A 13,427-nucleotide genomic window follows, 5' to 3' on the forward strand; every position below is an offset into this window, starting at 1 on the left:
TGTGACTATAAAGGGTAGCCCTAGGAAGATGTTTTTGTGAGTAATAGAACTATTCTGGAGCCTGATTGGTGTGGTGGTTACACGAATCTCTGCACGTGCTACAATTCCTTGAACTGATCTCCAAAAAAGGTCAACTTCACTGAAGTAAATTTATAGAGTACAAAAATGGTTGAAACATGATTTGATTTTTTTTAGTATTAGGTCTTAATTTTGATCCTCTTCTTATATGGTAGAAAGATGTTTAAATGATTTATAGGAATAGTTGATAAAAATATTTCCAGAATTATGAAAAAAATTTCGGATCTTTAAATACCTGTTGTGATAGTTAATTTTTGGTGCCAACTTGACTGGATTAAGTAATACCTGGAGAACTAGTAAAACATTACTCCTGGGTGTGTCTGTGTGGGTGTTTCCAGAGGAGACTGGCCTGTGAGTTGGTGGACTCTGTGGCGAAGGTCTGCCCCCAATGTGGATTGGCACCATTCAATCCGCTGGGGTCCCAGGTAGAAGAAAGAGCCTAAGGAAAAGCGATCCTGCCCTGCTCCTTGATCCTCCCACCCCCACCCTCCTGGAGCTGGAACACTATTCTTTTCTTGCCCTTGGACCTTAGAACTCCATGCTCTCTAGCCTTTGGACTCTCGGACTTACCTGAAACCTCCCGCCCGCATCCATTTATTCTCCAGCTTTTAATCACGGACTAGGATTTACACCATTGGCTTCCCTAATTCTGAAGCTTTAAGTCTTGAGATGAGCCATGCTACTAGCATATCAGGGTTCCCAGTTTGCACATGGGCTGTAAGTGAAGTTCTCAGCCTCCATAACTGAATGAGCCAATTCTACTAATAAATCCCCTCTTGAATGTCTATCTATGTATTTATTTATGTTTTGTTGGTTCTCTTTCTCTGGAGATCCCTAACTAACACATCTGTTCATTTTATTGATGACTAACGGGATACTGTGAAATCTTTATGTAATACAGCCCTCCAAGGATCAAAGCAAGAGATCACTTTAGAGCTGGGATTCCTTTATTGTATTTACTATTCAAACTTCTCTGTTGAAATGAAAGATAAGCTTTCTTTCTGCTGAATTATTTGTATTAAAGTGTTGTAGTGAGATTTCATTGTGTTTTGCCATCTTTTTTTCAGATTTTTGCAAGTATAGAAAGTAGAACGTTCTTATATATTTTTAAGTTATGTTTTGATTAATTTCTGTTAACTTGGATATCCAAGTTCATCTTATTCAGTTTGGCAAAACAATAACTTATACTTTATTTTTTTAAAGTTTCAAACCTCAATCACATACTTCATAGCAGGAAAATACATATAAAAGGGAATAAAGCTCAGAAACAATAAAAAGTATCACAGAACAATAATTTGGTAAATATCCAATCACTCAAATTGGCTATGGATCTCAATATGCAGTTTTTGAGTTCTAATTGGATTTGATAACCTATCACATATTTATGCCTGCTTGCAGAATGTATCTAAAACCTCATCTCTTTCTTGAATAGTTTTGATAAACAATTAAATGTTTATACTGTGTCTTATACCATGCTGAAATTATATGATTTTTGGTAATAAATGGCAACTTTGATCATGTCTGTATTTATCCCTCATTAGTCTTAGAACTTCTCTGCTTATTTTTAAAAGCTAATGATTTCCTTGGTCATTTAGCATGTACCAGTTTTCATCCACAGATATTCAGGTTGTTGCAAACTCATGATGAAAGAAAAAAATTGGTTCATATATACATATATTTATTTTGAATAAGAAAAGGCTGCCTTGAGATGTTAAAACAAGAAAACTGGAATTTTCTGAGCATTTATTCAGGCTAAAACAAATTTCACGGTTTACATTAATTGGGGTAAAATTAGGGTTACCATTCAATATTTTCTCTCTCTCTCTCAAACTGATATGTTTGATTGTTTACCAAAAATCTAGCTCCCAAATTTCAGGAATGCAGAATGTCCTAGGATGATGATTTTCACTCATTTCATGTCTTTCGAGGTTGCTAGTAGGGATTATCCAGGTTAGTGTTCATGCAAGATCATCCAATGAAAAAGGGAGTGTTCTTTCCTAATAAGCGAAAAGAAAGAATTGAATTAGAGGAATTCGTGAGAGTTTCACAATTATAGAAGCCATCTCAGTTGCCACTTAGACCTCTGGTCCACTCATTGTTTAGAGTAAAGTTACTTTAAATTGAAGTATATGCTTATATGAAATGAATGTATAATTATAGAAGGTTATTTAACATGATATATATTATAAAACATTCTTTCCTTTCTTCTAAACATATCTTTTTTTTTTTTTTTTTTTTGAGGCGGAGTCTCGCTCTGTCGCCCGGACTGGAGTGCAGTGGCCGGATCTCAGCTCACTGCAAGCTCCGCCTCCCGGGTTTACGCCATTCTCCTGCCTCAGCCTGCCAAGTAGCTGGGACTACAGGCGCCCGCCACCGCGCCCGGCTAGTTTTTGTATTTTTAGTAGAGACGGGGTTTCACCGTGTTAGCCAGGATGGTCTCGAGTTCCTGACCTCGTGATCCGCCCGTCTCGGCCTCCCAAAGTGCTGGGATTACAGGCTTGAGCCACCGCGCCCGGCCTTCTAAACATATCAAACTGTACTTTCGATTAATCTTGTAGAGTTGAATTTGTATTTCTACAGTTTTTACATTGTTGAGTCAGCATAGCCAGTTTTTTAAAAAATAAAGTTTAGCAATGTATGGTGGGTAGGCTTTTAAGATGACCCTGAAGATTCTATCCCCTTCCTTTGAGTGGGTGGAACCTGTGACTATGATGGAATTATTCTTGTGATTATGTTGTCTTATATAGCAAAACAGATTCCACAGATAAAAGTAAGGTCTCAAATCAGTTGACATTAAATTAATCAAAAGGGAGCTCTTCCTGCTGTCCTTGAAGAAGCAAACTGCCATGTCATGGACTGCCTATGGCATGGGCATTGGCAAGTTTCTGAGGGTGGCCTGTAGAAGATAGGAGCAGTCCCTGACCTACAACCAGCAAGAAGCTGGAGACTTTTAGTCTCTATGGGCTCAAGGTACAGAATTCTGCCAACTCCAGTAAGTATGGAAGAGCCAGAACCTAAAATGAGATTGATATCCTGGCTGCCACCTTGATTTTGGCCTGTTAGAAACTCTCAGAGGGCCCAGGTAATCTGTATTTGGACTCCTGACCCAAGGAAAGGGTAAGATAGCAAATTCATCTCATTGTAAGTTGCTAAATTGGTAATAATTTGTTATGCAGCAGTAGAAAGCTAATCTACTACAAATGGATCATTTTTAAAAGAGCATACTTGCTCATAAAAAATGTTCATGGAATAATACTTATGACAATTAGTATTTATTAGCATAAATAAGATAATTCTTAAGGAATATTAATATTCTGGTGCACACTCAGGCAGGAGGTGTGCAAGTTTCTAGGTAGACTGGTGGAATGCCCAGATGGCCAGAACACCAGGCAGGTTTTTCAGTGGTGGGGAGTAATTGTTTACGGGTTTAGAAATTCCCTTATCATTAAACGCTACAAATGAAGATGTTATTACCTTAGTCAGCACACAACTTTTGGTTATCTGATTCTGATGATGTTGAGCAATCACTTTTCAAATAAAATATAATTCATATTTAAGTTCCAAGCAATTATTTTCACTAGGTTCATGAATTAACTACAGTTATTTTATAAGGAAGTGGTTGGCTAAGTTTTAATGATTATTTACATGACATAACACAGTGTATATTTGTGAGGTGGATGGACACAAATAATTAGAGATGTCTTAATATTCTGATAATGAAATCTTTCAAATTCAATTATTTGGTGTAGGTGAAATAAAATAATACATATGAGTCATAAATACAAGCTTTGAAATCTATTCCCTGTGATGATTTTTAATTTTGTTTTCCTTTTGTATCGCTGGGTACGTGTTTTGTGAAATTGTGATATGCCTTTAATTATTATTGCTAAAAGTAATCATCCTGGAATACCTCAATGTCTCATTCATGATGTCTACCACCTGTCTCCTAATATGTAAGTAAAGAGCAAGGTGATTTTAAGAATGATATGTCGGGCCATGCACGGTGGCTCACGCCTGTAATCCCAGCACTTTGGGAGGCCGAGGAGGGCGGATCGCGAGGTCAGGAGATCCAGACCATCCGGGCTAACACGGTGAAACCCCTTCTCTACTAAAAAATACAAAAAGTTAACCGGGCATGGTGACGGGCGCCTGTTGTCCCAGCTGCTCAGGAGGCTGAGGCAGGAGAATGGCGTGAACCTGGGAGGTGGAGCTTGCAGTGAGCTGAGATCCCGCCACCACACTCCAGCCTGGGCGAGGCTGGAGTGTGTCTAAAAAAAAAAAAAAAAGTCCTTGCTACATAACGTTATACTTTTACTTATTAGGGTCACAAAATGTAATTAAAGGTGGATAAGTGAGAAAATCCTCTGTGGTGGATTGTTTTATCTTTCCTAACTAATCTCTTCCCTCTTTGATAATGAACTATGTATTCGCCCCCCATCCATCACTTTGCCGTGTGGATTGTCATATTTCTTGCATGGTTGAGTGCACTTTCTGACTACTTGTTTAGTTTTAGCCATGTGACTTGTGGGAACCAATGAAATTTGAGCAAAAGAGATTGAGTTTTACGTTTAGCCAGGAGCTTTAAGAACATTGTGGGTTGCTCAGTGCTCTTAGTCTTTTTGATATACCATGAAAAGAGTGTGTCCCAGGTAGAACCTGCTCCTTCAGTCTGATCTAAAAATGAAAGTCTTGGGCAGCAGAAGTGTAGCCTGGCAGCCAGAATTTATCTGCAACTGAACAGGCAACCACTGAGATATAATTTCTTTTGTTGTTTTATAAGCTTTTGATGTTTGTTTCCACAACAAAACTGAACGATGTAGTCTGAAATTTAATTTTCTTTGAAATGAAAATGTGACCATTTTTATTTCCCTGATTAGCATTTCAGTAGTTTTATATTGCCTTAAGACTACAGACCAAAGTCAACTCTTTCATAAGATCCTGTATGTTTGGGGCCATATTGCCCAACCCCCACCCTTTAAAAAAAAAAAAAAAAAGAAAGTTTGTAAAATTCACCAGATATTCTCCTTATGTCAGGAATTCTTTCCTTATGTCCCTCCCCACCCCTTGCCTCTGACAGCAGGAATAATACATGCAAAATTCCTATGGTTATACATAATTATATGTAGAATTCATGTCTTATTTTGTACTCTCTTTCCAAAATAATAGGGATTGTGTTGCTTTGTATTCTATTTTATCTACAGTACCTATTACAGTGCTAGTACACAGTAGAAACTAATAAATGTATATTCAATGAAACAAAACATAAAATCAATTTTTGATATATCATTTTTGTCCCAAAAAAGTCACATACTGTCTTCAGATGTTTAGTGTCATTATGGTGCTTTTAATTTTAATTCATTTGTGAAGACTCAGAACATGATGTTTCTATAAGAACTGTGTTTTTAAATATCACTGAAATATTTATTAAGTCAAAAGTGTAACAGGTATATTGCATATCATCTGTACTATTATTTCTCATGGAGCAAGAACTCATTTTCACTTTTCTTAGTGCCTAAGACTAGTTGAATGGTTTTCTGTTGCCATAGTAACACTACTCAGTTTTTACAGTGGTTTCCCCCATATTTTAAACATTGTATTATTTCATTAAAGGAACTTAAGAATTTTGTGGCAAATAATATTGTCTGTTCCTAAAGGCTAAAATACACACAATTTCACATGCTTTCTGTACATATTTAAATTTGACTTTTAAATTATACTTATTTTAATGTAACTTCACTCTTTCGTGTTTTAAGCTTTATGTATTCCAATTTATAGTCAACCTTTATTCCTTTTTAAATTTATTTTTTTCAGTGTGCGTTCCTAATAAAAAACATTGCTTTAATCGGTCAAATTTAAATTTTAGCTATTAAGACCTGAAAAGAAATATAGCATAGCAAAACGTGGATTCAGAATGGACCAGAAGGCAATTATATAAGGCACACTTGGAATACTATTGTGCTAGTCAAAGATTGGAGGGCATCTAGCTGAGATGTTGACTGGAATATTGTTTGACAAAGGGCATACAAAGTGTAATACATTGATAAATGTGGACCAAGTTGGAAGGATAAGTATTCTCCTTTAACAATCCTAAGCAGATATATTTTATAGATATAGTTTATGCTCTGTATATTTTTAGGAGACATAGGTATAATGTGAACAACAAAAAATGTTGAGAGGGGCATAAATAACTTAGATACATTTGTGGCCGATTTTTCCACAAGATAGTATTCAGGGTATATTTATGTATTATTATCATTCAATGTTATATCTTAACAAGATGTTTAGGATAAACTCATAATGTATGCTTTACAAGTTGTATAGCTGATTTCCTGTGCATTTGGCACATCTGTTTTGCTTCTGATGGTTATATATATTTTTTTCTTCTCTGAGTGTTGAATTAATATCTAGGGACTTTGTAGAACATACAGAGGGTCACCAGCTGCCAAAGATCTGACAGAGTCATAGGAGACCTCTTTTCTGAATTTTCATACCCAGAAGAGCTTGTTAGATGATACAGCATTTTGGTCTAAGCTAAATGTAAAATAACATATTTCGTCTCTCCACAAATAATATTATAACTTTGAACTGGTCTTTGGAGTTTTATATACTAGGGTAAATGAGTTTTTGAGACTTTCTTGGAAGAAATGTACCTGAAAAATAGAGTTTGAAGAAAGAAATAAAAGCAGAAAAAAAATAAAATAAAATGGTAGGTGAGAAATCAGTAAATTATTTTATTTTCTTGAAATACTGAATGAATTTTAATTTGGGAAATGAAAAAAGAAGAAAGCAAGCAAGCAAGAAGGAACAAGGAGAAAATTGTTAGGTTCTAGGCTAAGCTTCCAAGTGTACACATTTATCGCTTGGCTATACAAATTTAGATTTTGCAAGGAAAAGTGCAGTGTTGTGCTGATAGAACTCATACACTGTGATAGATAATATCACAGTCATTCTGTATTTTGTAAGACATTTGTGTTAGGAAATCTTTTGTTCTCTGCAATTAGTGCTTTGTGTATCTTAATTAACTTAATGCCCATCAATTAGCAGGTATCGTTCCCAACCTAAAAAGCAAATTTCAGTAAATTGTGCATATAAACGCTAGGTTATGAAGTAGTTCTTTCCAATCTCATTGTATTGTTGAATACTGTTGATGGTGGTGATAACAGAGTATAATAATTTATTTTTTGTATACTATGTAACAGGTACGTGCTTTTTCAACTTAATAACAAATCAATGAGGGAAATATTAAGCCTCAATGTTGCAGCTGTAAAGACTGAAGTAAAAATTTTATTTAACCTTTCATAAAGATTATAAACATTATAAGAAATATTTGGTGAATTTCAACCCAGTTTCCCTATACTTTTTCTATTATTCCATGTTGACTCGTTAAAAGCAAGATTAACAGATGTTAATGAAGAAAATGATAAATAGAATGAAAGTTAATCTAAAGTCTGTTGTTTTAGAACACTTAAAAATGGGTTTTTTAAATGGTAATATAACAGGTAATGGTTTATGTGGTAAGACATTTGGAATTGAGTGGTCACATGTCATTAGGAAATTGGGGTTAAAATGATGTTCTTTTGAATGAGAATGGAAAAACATGCACCCTAAAAGATCTTATATTTGGGATTAAGAGCAATATGCATGCCATAAGACATATTAAATAATTTGTTCACATTTTTGAAAATGAGATGTTATTTTATAGTGCATGGATACTGTGGTTTGTGGTGTGTATCTTTGGAAGTTTTGCTGGGCACAGAGACCAAAACTTGCTAATTTGATGGCGTTAATGACCTACTCGGGGAACAGGGAGTGTTGGTTAAATGATATTTTATTAGTGAGCAATCTTGGCTAGCTGTGGACATTTCAGGAGATTTGGAACCAAATATGTGTGCAAATACTATTTACAAGATGTGTAACTTCAGAAAATTTACTAAATCTCTCAGGCTTCATGTTCTTTGAATGATACTCAATGTATGGCAGTAATAGCTCATATTTAAAATGTCAGGCATATAGGAAACTTTCAATCATATTAGCTCTATTCTTTCAGCTCCCTCCACTACTTGTTTGATCTATGCTGCTTCCAGGCTCTGAAAGGATCTCTATTTTTTCTCCTCTCTCCAGTTACAGATGAATCTTTCTTAACATTTTAGTAATATATTTACATATGTGATTATCATGGAAAATATGAAAACATTTATGTCAGTGGGTAGCCAGTTTGCTTTCCATCTTGCACACTATTCCTGATAACTTCAATAGAATAAACTTGTTCTACTCTATTAGATGGAAGAGGGAAGGAGAAATGCTTATCCCATATTTAGAGCTGACAGAGCAGAAACAAAAAGTAAAATGAGGAGGGGAGAGGGAGAGAGGGAGAGAGGAAGGGAATGAGGCGGGGAGATAACGGGTGAGCAAGCAAGCACACAGTATTTAGATTGATTGGGAGAGAGAGAGAGATCTACCTGCTGACCAGGAGCAATTCCCATTATTGAACAAAAAGCAAGAAGTGTGACTGGGAAGCTTCTGGGACTTAATTTCATTAGAAAAAAAAATTGCAGAGGAAAAAGCACAGAAAACTCCTAAAATATCAATATATAATATGGATAAGAACACCTCATTTAGATAAACTGAGTAATTAATTACTGAAACAAAAACCAAGACCGTCATCTGTGAAACAGCTTATTTTACACAATTAATTATTCTCTGTCATATGGTTGAATACAGACCAATTGTAAAGAGAGACTGCTGTGGAGCAGTTTTGAACAGAAGAACTTGTGCTGAACACTGACATTCCATCTCTGAGAGAAATCATTGAAGATATTCAGGTGAAGGATTAACAAAACTGCCCTAGTTTTCAATGTATATTTTCATGTTTATTGAAATATTACTATCTAACGACTTTCTTCAATAAATTGGGCAAGTATCTATCTATCTATCTATCTATCTATCTATCTATCTATCGCTCTATCTTTTTAAGAGCTAGGGTCTCACTCTGTCACCCAGGCAGTGGTATGACCTTGGCTCACTGTAGCCTGAAATTCCTCAGTTCATGTGATCCTCCCACCCCAGCCTCCTGAGTAGCTAGAACTATGGGTGCATGCCACCACAACTGGACAGTGTCTGTATTTTTTTTTGGAGAGACAATGTCTCGCTATGTTGCTCAGGCTGGTGTCAAACTCCTGAGCTCAACTGATCCTCTTACCTCAGACTCCCAGACTGTTGGAATAACAAGCATAAGCCATTGTGCCCAGCCTATATTTAAAATTTGCTTAATAAAAAAAACTGTATTTACTTGAATATTATGACCGTCTGACTTTAAAATAAATTCTACTATCAAAAGCTACAAGTGTGGGTCATGGCAGTTCATATCTGTAATCTCAGCAGTTTGGGAAGCTGAGGTGGAAGGATCACTTGAGCTGGAGAGTTCAAGACCCATCTGGACAACATAGTGAGATCCCCTTTCCACAAAAAGAAAAAAAATTAGCTGGGCGTGGTGGGAGGCTGAGGTAGGAGGATCACTTGGGCCTAGGAAGTTGAGGCTGCAATAAGCCTTGATTGTGCCATTATACTTCAGAGTGAGACCCTGTCTTAACAACAACAATAATGACAACAACAACAACAAAAACCACTAAAAAGCTGCAAGCAGCTACCCTAAGCTATCAAAAATATCAACAGATTATCTACAATCAAGAGCCTTTGAATCTTTTGAATTCCAGATAAAAAAAAATATTGGAGAGAAAAGCCATTTGTTAATAGCTAATCTTATGATAATTTTATAAGCAGAAAATCTAAATGAGATTGTGAAAACAGCTAAGCTGTTCTGAGCACTCATTCTGTATTTGGCATTATGGTAGTATATTATAGGTTTTTCTATTAAATTGATTAGGTGACCTCATTGCTTTGAAACCAGTTCCTTAAAACCCCACAGTGGCAGCAGAAAGTCACACCAATGTGACCACAAGGAATTGGTTATTTTTCTTTTTCAACTTTTATTTTATATTCAGGAGGCACATGTGCAGGTTTGTTGCCTGGGTACATTGCCTGATGCTGAGGTTTGGGGCGTGAATGACTCTGTCATCCAGGTACTGAGCATAGTACCCAAAGGACTGCTATGTTCTTAGTATTTCTTTTTTTTTTTTTTTTTTTTTTTTGAGGCGGAGTCTCGCTCTGTCGCCCAGGCTGGAGTGCAGTGGCCGGATCTCAGCTCACTGCAAGCTCCGCCTCCCGGGTTTACGCCATTCTCCTGCCTCAGCCTCCCGAGTAGCTGGGACTACAGGCGCCCGCCACGTCGCCCGGCTAGTTTTTTTGTGTGTGTTTTTAGTAGAGACGGGGTTTCACCGTGTTAGCCAGGATGGTCTCGATCTCCTGACCTCGTGATCCGCCCGTCTCGGCCTCCCAAAGTGCTGGGATTACAGGCTTGAGCTTAGTATTTCTTATTACTTTAAAATTCTTTACTCAAATGCTTATCTCTAGCCCCAGATTTCAGGAGTACTTTTGTTTGGCTGAATAAAGACAAGACTATGTCAGGAATAGATTAGATGCTATTTTCCACTTTGGAAATTCGTTATACCAGGTATATTTTCTTGATGCTCATGCGTAACTTCCATTAGCATTAATGAGAGTTGCATTCATGCATGGAGTGGAGAATAGATCCATTATCTCTAAAGGGCAGTTTCCTTTTTAATATGTTACTCAACTTTTATTACATGTTTCCTTTTTGTTTATATTACAGAGTCACTCCTTTATTTATAGAAAGGGGTATATAACTGCAGGATTAAACACTTTTGCTGGAAATTTCTTCAACAGTTTTTAGGCCACAATGGTGTGGAACTGTCACAACTAATTTTTGAAGTCTCTCTTCTTGTAAAACTGTTAACATTCTGGATGCATTTGGATCCAATAAAATAATTTTGATTTAAATTAGACAATCACTCCAGTAGTTACTGAATTAATTGTTCATATTCAGCATCATTTTCAAATGTACAAGTAGTTTCCCCAGCAACTTAACCTGATGTTTGAGTAGAAGGGAAAATAAGCTATTCATGAAAACTTAGGTCTTTCTATCGTGTTGGGCCAACTTGTATAGTCACCACTAAAATATTTTGGATTTATTTTTATTTTATTTTGTTGTGTTTTGTTTTATTTTATTTTATTTTATTTTAACAGGGTCTGGCTGTGTCACCCAGGCTGGAGTGCAGTGGTGCAATCTTGACTCACTGTAACCTCCACCTCACAGGCTCAAATCATCCTCCCACTTCAGCCTTCCAAGTACCTGGGACTACAGATGTGTGGCACCAGGCCCGGCTAAGTTTTGTATTTTTTGTAAAGATGGGGTTTCGCCATGGTACCCAAGCTGGTCTTGAACTCCTGAGCTCAAGCAATCTGCCCACCTCAGCCCCACAAAGTGCTGGGATTACAGGCATGAGCCCCTGCACCCAGCCGAAAATATTTTGTGTTTTAAAATGTAGTTTAAATCTCAAAAGAAAAGAAAGAGAGAAAAGAAAGGAATTATAATGTTTTTGTGAATTGTTATTAGGATAAGTTTAAATAATAGTAGAAAATAATAGTAAAGATTGTACAATTATCTCCTATATTCCCCACTTCCATATGGATTTCCTCTTAGATATCCCTTCATCACTGCTATGAATGATGAAATGAACCAGCCTTCAACAAGACGACAATTTATTGATATAAACCATAAAATGTTAATACTTTACTGTCTCATGTGCTAAACAATACTATGTTGAATCAATAAAGTATCACTTACACACATAACATTCCTTCCATGTTACTTTGTTGTAAAATATTAATGAAACAGCTTTTGATGTTTGTCATTGCTTTATAATAATTAATGCATAAATTATATTTCCATTTAAACAATTAGAGCATGGAAAATAATGAATCCCTACTGACTAACCTTTCAAACCTGTTCCCTTTTTAGTTGTCTTCTGATGAAAACATGGCAGATGTATTCTCATTGCTTCAACCCACTCCTTGAAGACATCCTGATTCTTTAACTCACGACCTTCCACTAATATATCAAAGGGCCTTAAATCTTTTATGATTGTGGGCTCTAAATCCAATATGACTGTTGTCCTTTTAAGAAGAGGAAAACTTGGAAATAGACAAAGATACATTAAGGAGAAGGCCATGGGAAGACAGAGGCAGAGAACTGGCACGATGTATTTATAAACCAAGGAATGTCTAGTATGGCTGGCAAGCATAGAAGAGGCAAGGAAGAATTTTTTTTCCAGAGACCTCAGTGGAACCATGGCCCTGCCTAGACCTTTTATTCCCCTGATTTCTAGCCTCTAAAACTATGCAAGAATATGTTAATGTTGTTTCAGCCACTCAGTTTGTGGTATTTTTTACCATAGTCCTAGAAATCTAATATACCTGTTAAGGTGATGTATGCCAAATTTCTCTACTGTAAAGCTACTCCCTTATTAAAAGAGCTACTGTAAAGCTATCCCCTTATTTTCACACAAATCACTAAATCCACTCCACATTCAAGGGGAAGGAAATTTAGCTTTATCATCTAGAGGAAGGAGTGTCAAATAAATTGTGGACACATGGTAAAACCACCACAACGACTAGTAAATGCTTTTGGGAAATATGTCAAGTCTTGGAAAATATTCTGTTTCTCTTAAAAGGTTTGAATTTTAGTATTCATCAGTGGATTTTGCCTGCAACAGTTATTAGTGTAGTGTTCTAATGGTGATTTCCTATTTCCCTTATTCCTTCTTTATTTACTAATTGGAATTATTCTCTAAAGGGATTGTTCATTTTCCCTATGTGTTTATTGAATTATTTATAGGAGAGGAGAAAGGATATATAAATATATATTGTATTCTTTGGATTTATAATTCAATATGATCTTCATCTATTGTACTTACAGAAGTGGTTCCGGCTTTGATCATTGGGAACTCTTAATGTTTCAGTTCTGTACCCCTTTCATAGGGACTGTCACCTCTTCTCCCTTTCTTGAGCACATTCTAACTTTGTCTTACTACAAGATACTCTAGGCTTATCAAGCATTTCCTTAGCTCCAGTCGTAGAATCATAACTGATGTATTGTACACATATCTATATTATGGAACCTGTCTATCTTTAGACATTGTAGAATAAACGTAAGTTCTCACTGATACCTCTGAAGCACACTCAGCAGCACAAGGCTCATTCTAGCCTTTCTTCCTTCCTTATTTGTAACATTTTTCTCTGGCAGAGGGAAACTGGGTCCCATTATGTACAATTTATTTAGCTATATGTTCAACTCTAGATACATGTAAAGTAGTTTTAGAATTGCTAATTTGTATTAGCAATTCAAAGTTTGCGAGGAACAAATTTACCAA

This window comes from Trachypithecus francoisi, unplaced genomic scaffold, assembly GCF_009764315.1.
Source record: "Trachypithecus francoisi isolate TF-2019V2 unplaced genomic scaffold, Tfra_2.0 Lachesis_group1, whole genome shotgun sequence".
Taxonomy (NCBI): Eukaryota; Metazoa; Chordata; class Mammalia; order Primates; family Cercopithecidae; genus Trachypithecus; species Trachypithecus francoisi.